The sequence below is a fragment of the Rattus norvegicus genome, chromosome 5, assembly GCF_036323735.1.
Source record: "Rattus norvegicus strain BN/NHsdMcwi chromosome 5, GRCr8, whole genome shotgun sequence".
Lineage (NCBI taxonomy): Eukaryota > Metazoa > Chordata > Mammalia > Rodentia > Muridae > Rattus > Rattus norvegicus.
The window spans coordinates 115056902-115067040 of record NC_086023.1 but is presented as its reverse complement, the minus strand read 5'-3'; the positions used below and the strand labels follow the sequence as shown (position 1 = coordinate 115067040).

At 45.3% G+C, this 10139-nt stretch overlaps 1 long non-coding RNA gene across 49 annotated transcripts in view; it reads right to left on the bottom strand.

Moving 5' to 3' along the window:
- Nucleotides 1-2111: 2111 nt before the first annotated feature.
- The window catches only part of LOC100911221 (uncharacterized), a 51675-nt gene continuing 43647 nt past the window's right edge, over nt 2112-10139 (bottom strand). For 37 of the 49 annotated variants that reach the window (XR_010051907.1, XR_010051904.1, XR_010051908.1 and 34 more), the window contains 3 exons: nt 3626-10139; nt 3410-3519; nt 2112-3251 (listed from right to left, as the gene is read on the bottom strand). The exon at nt 3626-10139 is cut by the window's right edge and continues 27515 nt beyond it. This is a non-coding gene — a long non-coding RNA (uncharacterized LOC100911221). The remainder of the gene's footprint in view (nt 3252-3409; nt 3520-3625) is intronic. The other 12 variants (XR_010051901.1, XR_010051895.1, XR_010051903.1 and 9 more) reach the window with 10 other exon arrangements.

The window sequence follows — 10139 nt, the reverse complement described above, 5'->3', positions numbered from 1 at the left end:
ACTGATAACTGCTGCCCTTGCTCAAGCAAATTACCTCAGCTATGCTCATGCAGGAACACTAATTAAATGCAGTGGTCCACAGAAGGAAAAGGAGGAGGGGAGTTTGGTGGAAAGGAATGATTTGGCAGAAGGGGGCAAAGATATGAAAGAATAATGATCAAAGTCTATTACCTCTTAAGAGTGTGTGTGTGTGTGTGTGTGTGTGTGTGTGTGTGTGTGTGTGTAAAATGTTGTGAAACAACCTATCATCCTTTTACAAAAATAATTTAGAATCTGGTTTGACTGTAAGCTCTGCCTCTGGTTCACTGTGCTTAGTGGCATTAGGCCAGTTTCTTCATATCTCAGAGTCCCAGCTCTACTTCTAATTTGCTGTGCAAACTTGAACCAATTCCTTGGCCTCTCTGAGCTTCAGTTTCATTATGAGCTTCATTATGAAGATCATAAAACACAGTCTCCGAATTTTATGGCAAAGATCACATGATCACCTGCTTCCTCATTTGTAAATCCAAGAAGATAATATACACATTCTCACTGCAAAGAGTAAACAACATTCAAAAGTTCCTAATAGGCTGGGTCTGGTGACAGAGGTCTGTTATCACAGCTGCTTGGGAGGGGAACACAGGAGGATGGCATGTTTAACACGACCTTGGGCTACAGAGTGAGTTCAAGGGTAGGCTTGACAAGCTGGAAAAAAAGTGGGGGGGGGGGGGTTAAAGAGTAGGCTGTGGATGTAGTTCAGTGGTAGAGAGCCCTTGTTTATCATGTATTAAAACCCAGTACAGGAAAAGAAGAAGAAAAGGAGGAACAGGAGGAGGAAGAGGGGGAGGAGGAGGAAGAAGGAAAGCCTGATACAGTAGTTCAGTCATGGATATTATTATTAATAGCCATTATAAGACAGTAACTGATGAACTTCAAAAACAATTAGTGTTTTGACTATACTTATCATTTTCTTCAGAACAAGCTAATCTCACTTGGTCTCTGACTTCTTTCTCATGAGATCAGGCTATGCTGGGGTTCACTCTTAGACAGTAGGCTCAGAGTCACAGGGGTGTTCATCCACCTTCCAAAGGTGCAGAAGTTGTATTATTGCTGCTGCTGACAGCACCACAGTCTTGCTAAATGTCCAGATTCCGAGCCAAAGGCTGCAAATGCAGTAGCTGGTCATGGCCCCAGTGGTCCTCTACTGTTCCCAAGAGTCTCCAATTTACTGAGTGATGGAAAGTGGGTCCTGTTTACTGTGCCATGGGGATCTGAAACAAAAATTCCTAGACTCTCCACTCAAGATGTAAGATTCCCCTTACCGTACGTACCTCCTTCTTCTCATCTGAAAGCCATTACTAACGTCAATAAAGTAGCACTGGCTATGTGAGAAATATATCCATGAAACACTCAAGACAGCCCTCGTCCATAGTCACCAGTCCCCACTGTAAGCTTAACTGTCACTAACATTGCTGCCAATTGCAGTGAACGCCTTCCCCGATGGAACACAGTTGCATAGAAAAACCTGGAAGCATGTCCAGAAGGAGTTTCAATCTCCATAAAAGAAGATAACATGGAGGGAGCACGTTTCTCCAGCTCCCATCTTACCTGCTATGATGGAAGGTCAGCATCCTACAAAAGAAGAACCAAAGCTCCTTTTTGAGGGATCCCTAATGAGCAAAACTAGCAGAGGAAGACTAAGATTAAGGTCAGTTCACGAGGCTATCAGAAGACTATAAATGGAAGACGTCCTCTTGGACCAGGAACTGAGAACCCTTAGTCTAGGCTCACAGAGCTTGGTCAGATGGGAATTCCTCTTTTCTACAGATGTGGGCAATATTCGGATCATCCTGCTAGTATCCTACATACCAGAGTATGAGACGGGCAGAAGGGTTAAGTGATGGGGTGGAGTGCAGAGTCCCGAAGGACAGAAGACCCTCAAAGGTGTTCCATTTGGAGGCCACAACTAAGCAGACATGGCTCACACCTGCACTCTGAGCACTCAGGAGGGTGAGGAGAGAAGATCAGGAGTTTCGGGTCACTCTGGACTACAAAGAATTCATCCCTGCCTCATGAGAAACAAGATCTCATTCTGAGAGCTACTGAAGATGCTTATTCAAGGGGACAGTACAATAAACTCTACAAATCTTATTTATGCTATTTTCCATTTTGACTCCAGACATGGTGAATGTTTCATTGTGTAGATTGTTGTTTGTTTGCTTTAAAACAAAAACAAAAACAAAACAGAAAACAAACATCTTATTTTACAGCCCAGGCTGGCCTAGAACTCAGTAGGTAGCCCAGGCTATTCAAACAACAGTCCTCCTGCATCTGCCCCCCAGGTTCTGGGATTACAGGCAGGTGTTCCCATACCTGACTCCTCTGATATGCTTGATCCGTTATTTTTGTCAAAGTCTTTGTCATCCAAGAGCTTCACCTATCCCAGGAAACTTGGTGACAATGATAATTAAAATGATAATCTTATCATATACTGAACTCTACCAACCATATATTAGCTTTTCCTTAGCAAGTGAGGAGATAAGATAGTAAGTGGGTGAATACTCATTTCCTTTGCTTGGCTTGCCAAGCAGTACCATCAGCTCCTGCACAGTAGGAGTTCTGACTGTGCCCATTTTATAAATGGAAAAGCATGGACCAGAGAAGAAAGGGGCTTCTTACAGCAACAGGGACAGTCACCACTACTTCAGTATACAGGAGTGGTTCACTGCTAGCTTCATGAGCCAACAGAACTGGCATCAACATAGCCTTGAACACAGTATGTATTCTGGGCCCCCTTTAATACAGGGCTTGTCCCTCAATTTGTAGAGCATTTACAGTGTCCATATTGTGTTGCCGGCTTCATCTCGTAGTCCTCAAGAGAAACCATGAGTCATAAATACTGTGTTTGGGCCTCCATGATGACAAAATCCAGAGCCTGAAGAGCAAGACGTGTGGCCATATTTCCCCTATTAGTAAGAAGGGATTGGGATGGAGACACAGGATTGTCTGAGGCTGAAGCATCTTCACTACAAATGCAGGGCCGTGAGTGGCGACATCTCAGATGATATCTATGAACATGGGATATTCCAAAGAGACAGTCCATGAGGACAGAACATGGAGGAAACAGTCTGCATCTGGGTCGTCAGCATCAGCATGCAGTGTAGACAATCAAGTGTTGGATTGACAGATGAGGCCTCTAAGCAGGCAGTGTCTTCCCCTCAAGCTGTACAGAGGGACAAGCCAAAGATCCTCCCTGGGCCTTAGTGTTCTTACTGTGAAAAGAAAGAATCAAAAGGAATAACCTCTCAAATTGTTTCAAACCCAAATAGACCATGATTCATCTAGAATATTGGTAAATGCTTTTCTTCTTTTAAGTCTAGACACAGCTTTTCTACTAGACCTTGCTTCTATATTGTTTTATAAGATTTACCTAAGTCCACATTTTTAGTCTTTTATTTCTTCTCAGGGGATATCAAGAGGTTTCTAAATTGATGGCCAATGCTATATTAAAAATTGAGAGTAGCTGTTCTTCCACCCTTCCTGCAAAAGAAGCAAATAAACATCAAACAAACAAAACCTTGATCTAATCACAGCTCGGACTTCTTGAGGAGAGGTTCAGAGACCTGAATCAGCCCCATTTTCTCACCTGACTTTCTGCAGGGCCTTGACTTTGGGGTTGAAGTTGTTCTACTTCTGGGCAGCTAGGCCATAGAAGCACAGATAGAATCCCTCTTAGACCTCAGTTTCCTCTTCTGTAGGTGAGGATTCTCAGAGGGCTGCTCTGTCTGATCCAGAGAACTGTTCTGCAGATAAAAACAGGTGATGGCTGAAGAAGCCATGTTACATTCAAATGGAGACAAAGATGATCCTATTGTGTTGTTTATCAAGGTTCTACAGTGAGTTAGCATAAGAGAGGGGGGGGTTATAAGGAGTCAGCACATGTGACATTTACCACAGACTCAGGAAAGTCCCAGGATTTACAAGATGAGTCAGCAGTTGAAAACTTGGAAGAGTCTATGATTTAGTTCTGATCCATATCTGAAGTCCAAGATAGAGAAGAGTGGATATTGTGGTTTCAGTCCAAGGCTGGGTGGTCTAACATCCCAAGAAGGGTCATTGATACATTGTGAATGTGAACATAAAAACCGAACAAAGCCCCCAAAGGCTGATAGTCTTATTCAAAGCTACAATTCTTTTCTTCCTACCTTTCTGTCCAGGTCATCTCTTCAACTGACTGGAGAAGAGTTAGCCTCGTTAGAGAGGACAATCTGCTTGACTCAGTCTGCTGAATAACATGTGGCTCTCATCTAGAAATATTATTTTAGAAACACTAAAAATTAATTAATTAATTAAATTAAAAAAAAACTAAAGACAGATACAGGCACTCTGTGGTTCAGTCAAGTTGACACATAACTGTAAAATGTAACAATTACATAGATTAAGCCATAAACTTATTAGGAAATCAAACTTTTGCCTATTCCCTGCAGTGCTCTCTATATCTAGAATAAAAACCTAGCACACAGTAGGACCTCAGAGCAGTGAGCTGAACAAATGAACAAACAAGGTGGAAGAGATGGAGAAGAAAGACAAAAACTTAAATCTAGAGGAAGAAAACATACTATGCACCACTAAGCTAGGCGCACCTTCTTCCGTCAATCAACAGCTACACATTAAACTCTCAAGCAGTTGAATGAGTTAGGTACTGTTCTCACTTTCTAGGTAGGGAATCTGAAGCCGCTCTATAACTCTGTAAGCATCCTTTGCTCACTCCTTACAACGTGTAATTAGTCATATCTTGTTTGTTCTGTTATTCTTGACCCTTGTGATGAGTTGAATGGGGCCAACAAGGCTTGTTGACAGGAAATGTGTGACAGTCATTGTATCTGGAAAGGGCTCCTTGAATGTTGAGTTAAGAATCTCAAGACGAGATGGTCCTGGATCCTGGTGGGGCCTAAATCCAATGACAAATGTCTTTATATGGGTGGGTGGTGAAGAAGGCAATAGGAAGACAGAGCTAAACAACAGTGGTGCTCTGTGAGTACTTGAAAGCTGAGGCCAAAGTTCCAGGAGCCATGGAAGACGGGAGAGAGGCCTTTCCTCAGAGCCTCCAGCAGGAGACAAGCCCCATAGACATGTTACCAGCAGATTCTCCTCCAGAGCTGTGAAATAGTCCACATGTGTCATTTTAAGCTACCCATCTCTGCCCTCATGAGAGTAGTCAGAAAAGCAGTGTGCTCCCCCACTCACCCCAACCCGGACCCTGAAACTAAACTGAAAGTGCACTCCACGAAATCCTTCAGGGCTACCTAGAGGTGCAGGGTCAAAGCAAAACCATGACAAGCACTGGTAAAAAGCTGAAACACATCACTACCCAGATCTCTCGAGCGGAAGGCAGGACCCAAGGCTCTCTGCTCTTCTCTTACCAGCACGTGGTCCTCAGACTAATGTCACAACAGTAAAGTCTGCTGTTCCTTCCTCCTATGGGGACGAGCAGGCAAAGGCAATCATCTCCCAGCTTATGAAATGCCCGGAGACTTCTTCCTCAGGGCATTCTCAGAGTAGCCACCAACTCTTAACAATCAACAGGACCACAAGGATACAGGCTGTTGTGGGCCCCATCTTGGCCTTGCACCATGTCCTGGCAGAACACTGTTGCTTCACACCGATCCTTCACACTTCCATTGTCACCCTAGCCCAGCTGTGCTTAGGAGTACTGCTGGTCTGGGCCCTCCTAAGTGAGAGCAGCACCCAAGGAGGCTCAGCACCCAAAGGAAGCAGACCCATGGCCCTTTCTGACAGCACAACAGGGCAGGAGGCTTTGGCCCCACACTTAATGTGGCCCTTTCCTTAAGCCCGCTTTGACTTCTATCGGGTGTATATTATGGCACCTAGGAGAGAAGCTGGCAAGTCATAAGTGTGCCAATGCCACCATTCTACCTTCTTTTTCTGAAACCAATCAAAGATGCTTGCTTTGATGCCTTCAGCTCAGCAGATGGCTAACACCAGCGCCTCCCACGGAGCTGAGCCCAGTTAAGTGTTTCATTGATGGCAACTGCCGTTTTTCACTCACTGAGCATGTGTGAGCAGCTGTATGATCCAAGGACCAGAGAGCTCTAAGGGAGCACACAGCCTCCTTGCCATTCTCCATGTGAAATAGAGAACACACGGAGAACTACCTGATTTCTCTTCCCGGCCCTGGGCACTGGCAAGAACGTCTCCGAGGAACTGGTGCCCAGGGCAGCCTCACCACTCAGGAGGCCCTGGGGGCCTATTGGGGCTCAGCAGAAATGTAGACAGATGGAAGAGATTAGAAGACTGGGCACGTAGGAAGAGGTCCCATTCCAAAGCAAATGCATTCTTGCTGTGCAACTCTGACACTCACATCCTAAAAATTGTTATTTAATGTACTGTCCACATCCGAACATGACTCACCTTCTGAAATGGAAATCTGGGTGGTTACCAACTAGGGACAGGAGAGCACTTGTTGGTAGCCCCACAGGCAGTTGTTGACCTTAGGCTGGAGGCCACCCTGCAGGCTACAGGGACTCCATAGCTGAAGCCTTGGCCTAGGAGAACCTTGACCTCGTCACAGATGGATTTGTTTCTGATCCGGTGTGGCAAATTTCTAAATCTTGGCTGTGGGCTGACATTTGCTCCTCTCAGAAAAAGAGCAGGGGCCCAGCAGGTTCTAATTGACTCCAAAGGAGAAGCAGCTGGAGGAATTCTGCAGTGCACTGATTAAGGAAGTTCATTGTCAGGTTGTGGTTTCCAGTGGATGGGGCCCCCTCTCCTTCCTTGCCCAACTCTGGGCTGTCAAAGAAACCTTGGAAAATCAAACTTGCCTCATCCATTCATCCAGAGCTAGAACTCAGACAAAGCAGGAGGGAACTTAGAAATAAAAGCATCCGTCTTACACGATCCTCATAAGTACTTGTCATTGGGGTCAGTGCTTCATAAATGTGACTTCTAGCTCATAAACTCATATGGCAAAACAGGGCATCCTGGACTGACAAATGGGGAGATAAGGACTTCGAATGACAGACCCTGCTCTCCACCTCACAGCTACTTAGCACCTTCTTTGAGTAAATAGAAGATTACCTTCCAGTCCACCCACACAATCAGCCCTCTGAGGTTGGTGTCACTTTTGACCCCATTTAATAGAAAAGAAAACTGAGGAAGAAATCGTTATATGACCTAGAGCTTGAGGGATCCAGCATACCAGCTGTCAGTGCTTTCTCTGCCACCCAAATCTAGGTCTTTCTGATTATGAAATCTGTAACAGTCAAGCGCGCCGTGTGCCACCCGCTCTTTTTAGTGTTTAACGTGTCACCCCATCCAGTCTTCGAGGTGAGCCCATGCTGTGTGTTACATTTTCACACTTTTACAAATAAAGAGACCGAGGTTCAGTAATAAGGAGAAGCAGAACTCCGTGCAGGCCTGAGCCTGGAGGGCTACTCGTAAAGCCAGTGTGCTCCCCCAAGTCTCGTGGAGGGCTCATGGAGTTTCTGATCTTCTGTCTGCTGCTGTAATTTTATCATTCTTAGGGAACACTGGGAGCCAGCATCAAACCTGGCTCCAGGCTTGGCGGGGTCCCTTCTGTCATTCTTTCCTACGTCGGCCTTCAAACGCTGCTGTAAAAAATGCATTTGAGATTTGAACCATACCATGTAAGCTACAAACAGATGATTAATTTAAACTGATGTTGATTTTTATAGACTATTAAGAGTGAAATGAGTTTCATATATTTACTAACTTAAAAGGACATGAAGTTTGTGGTTTTTAAATTACTGTAAAAATGACTAGTAGGATTTTCCCCTTCTATAAAGCTGAAGTGAATAGCACCTTTGAAAAGGTAAACATTTCCAAATAGGGTCTCCTAGGCCTTGCAGCTCTCTAAGGCAAAGGGAAAGTGACACACTGAAAGGAGACAGAGTGGGAACTAAATTGCATGCCTTGTCAATCAGCCCAGATACTGAATGCCACTGGAGGTGTCTGTGTACCCAGCACTTTCTAGGGGCTGCCAACATGACCAGATTTGTTAAACTGAGTATGTGGTGTGAGTATTCACTAAGGGCTTAGAGTAGTCAAGAATGAGGTCCTGTGGAGCTGAGGCTGAAGGATCAGGCAGATGATGAGAAGACCTGAAGAACTGGGCAAGTAAAGGCACCAAGCAGTCAGGCTCAAGGGCCATGCTGAATAGGAGACCCCATAGTAAAGGATTTGATACACCTAGGGCAGAAGTATTTCTGCTCCCACTATAGCTGACAGTCAGAGAGACCTGTGATGTTTTAGGCCTTGTTGGGAGGCAGATATCCCAGTGTCCCGTTTCTGCATCCTCTGTGAACAAAATACCAACTGCCTGCTTTCCAGTCTATCTTTCCAAAGGTGTTTGTACAAGAGCAGAGGTAATTGTCTCTCTCTAACGCAGAGGGTATGTCTGCTTCAAGCATGTCTGTTTAAAACTTTGAGTTCCGTAGCTCTGGGATCCTTCAGTAGTGGCCAGTATTCTTCAGACAGAATCAGCTGAATCTATACAATCTTCTGAGAGGTTCTGTCAGAAAGGATCATGTGGCCTGAGATAAGAGTCCCATGATGACTGTGCCTGCAGGCTGGGAAGTCGGGGAAAGCAGAGCTACCGAGTGTTAGGGTGGAAGCATCCAAATGAGGCAGGAGGTAGGTGTGCAGCTCCAGGCCGAAGCAGAGGACCCGTGCATCTACCTCATTCTATCCAAACCCCCTGCCTAGTAGTTGGTGCCACCCACATTCAGGATGCATCTTCCTCAGTGAGTTATTGAAAATCCCTTAAAAGACACACCCAAACATGTGCTCCAACCAATTGTGTGGGCATCTATGTCGGTCAGCTTCCTGCCACTATATCAAATTCCTTGCAGTGATCAACGCGTGAAAAAAAAAAGTGTGTTCTGGCCCTTAGACCGTAGTCAGGTGTACACTTTTCAGAGATCTGATGGGACTGCCTCATGGTAGCAGCAAGGAACAGAGAGCAAAGCTTCTCACCTCATAGCTAAGAAAACAAAACAAAAGGAGAGGCTTGGAGAGTTCCACAGTTGCTTCTCAGAACATTCACCAACAACCTAAAGACTCACATTAGGACATGCAGCTTCATCCATGACCAGAACGTCAGTGAGTTTTTCCTGAGCCCCAGTTCCCATGACAAGGACTGGCTGAGCACGTGATGGTTGGCTTCTGGCTGTCGACATCACTAGACTAAAGGACACGGCTAAGTTCGAGTCTTAGATGACCCTTGAATACACACATGTTCAGTCTGGTCTTCAGGGTGGCAAACGGTCTGCGATCACAGACCCTGAAGAGCTCTGGAAAATCACGTGCTAAGTGCATTTCCGACAGACCTCAGTTCATCTTTACAGAGATCATGGCTGTGTTTTCTATCTGCATTTGGTCCTGAGAAAGAAAACAAGACAGCCTAAAGGCTCAGGGTTGACTTTTGAAACATTGTTACTCTTGGCTACAGAGTTTGAACTTCATGTATTAAACAGTCTGGGAAGCATTTTGAACAGGAAAAGAACACAAGGAAAAAGCCTTTTCAGAGAACTTCTCTAACTCGGGAGTGTTCCATGGATTGAGCAGGGAGGAAATCCTGTTAGGAAACAGGCTAGTAAATATTAGGAGGGAGAAGTAAGATTCAAGATGGTTTTGAAGGATGGGCTAAATGTACCCACAGTGGAATTTCACAAGCCTAAATGTCAGGCCCTGGACAAGACTCCACCACACCAATGACTCCAGGAAATGGCTGTGAGATGTGACTTAGTGCAGCCCTTGAGAAGAAAACCAAAAGCTTCCAAGGAGGAGGCAGCTAGGGTGGGGGTGGGGGGACAGGGAGTGGGAGTGGAGGGTGAGTCAACAAAGGGTGTGTCTTCCAAAAGGATCCCTGCTCTTCAACTTTGTAAAATGCCAGTGTTGGGGATTGAGGGAACAGTGGGGCTCTGGCAAACTGTCCTACCCTTAGTAGCTATTGGCTGATCCCTAGATTGTCCGCCTCTCTATAAAGTGGTGACTTTATATGCGCACTTCGCTGTGAGCCCCATGGCAAGCCTGTGAGGCTATCCGTGCCTCCAGTTTTACAAATAAGGAAAGTAAGGCTCAGAGAACCTTGCCTAAGCTCTACTAGGTAGCAAGAGTTA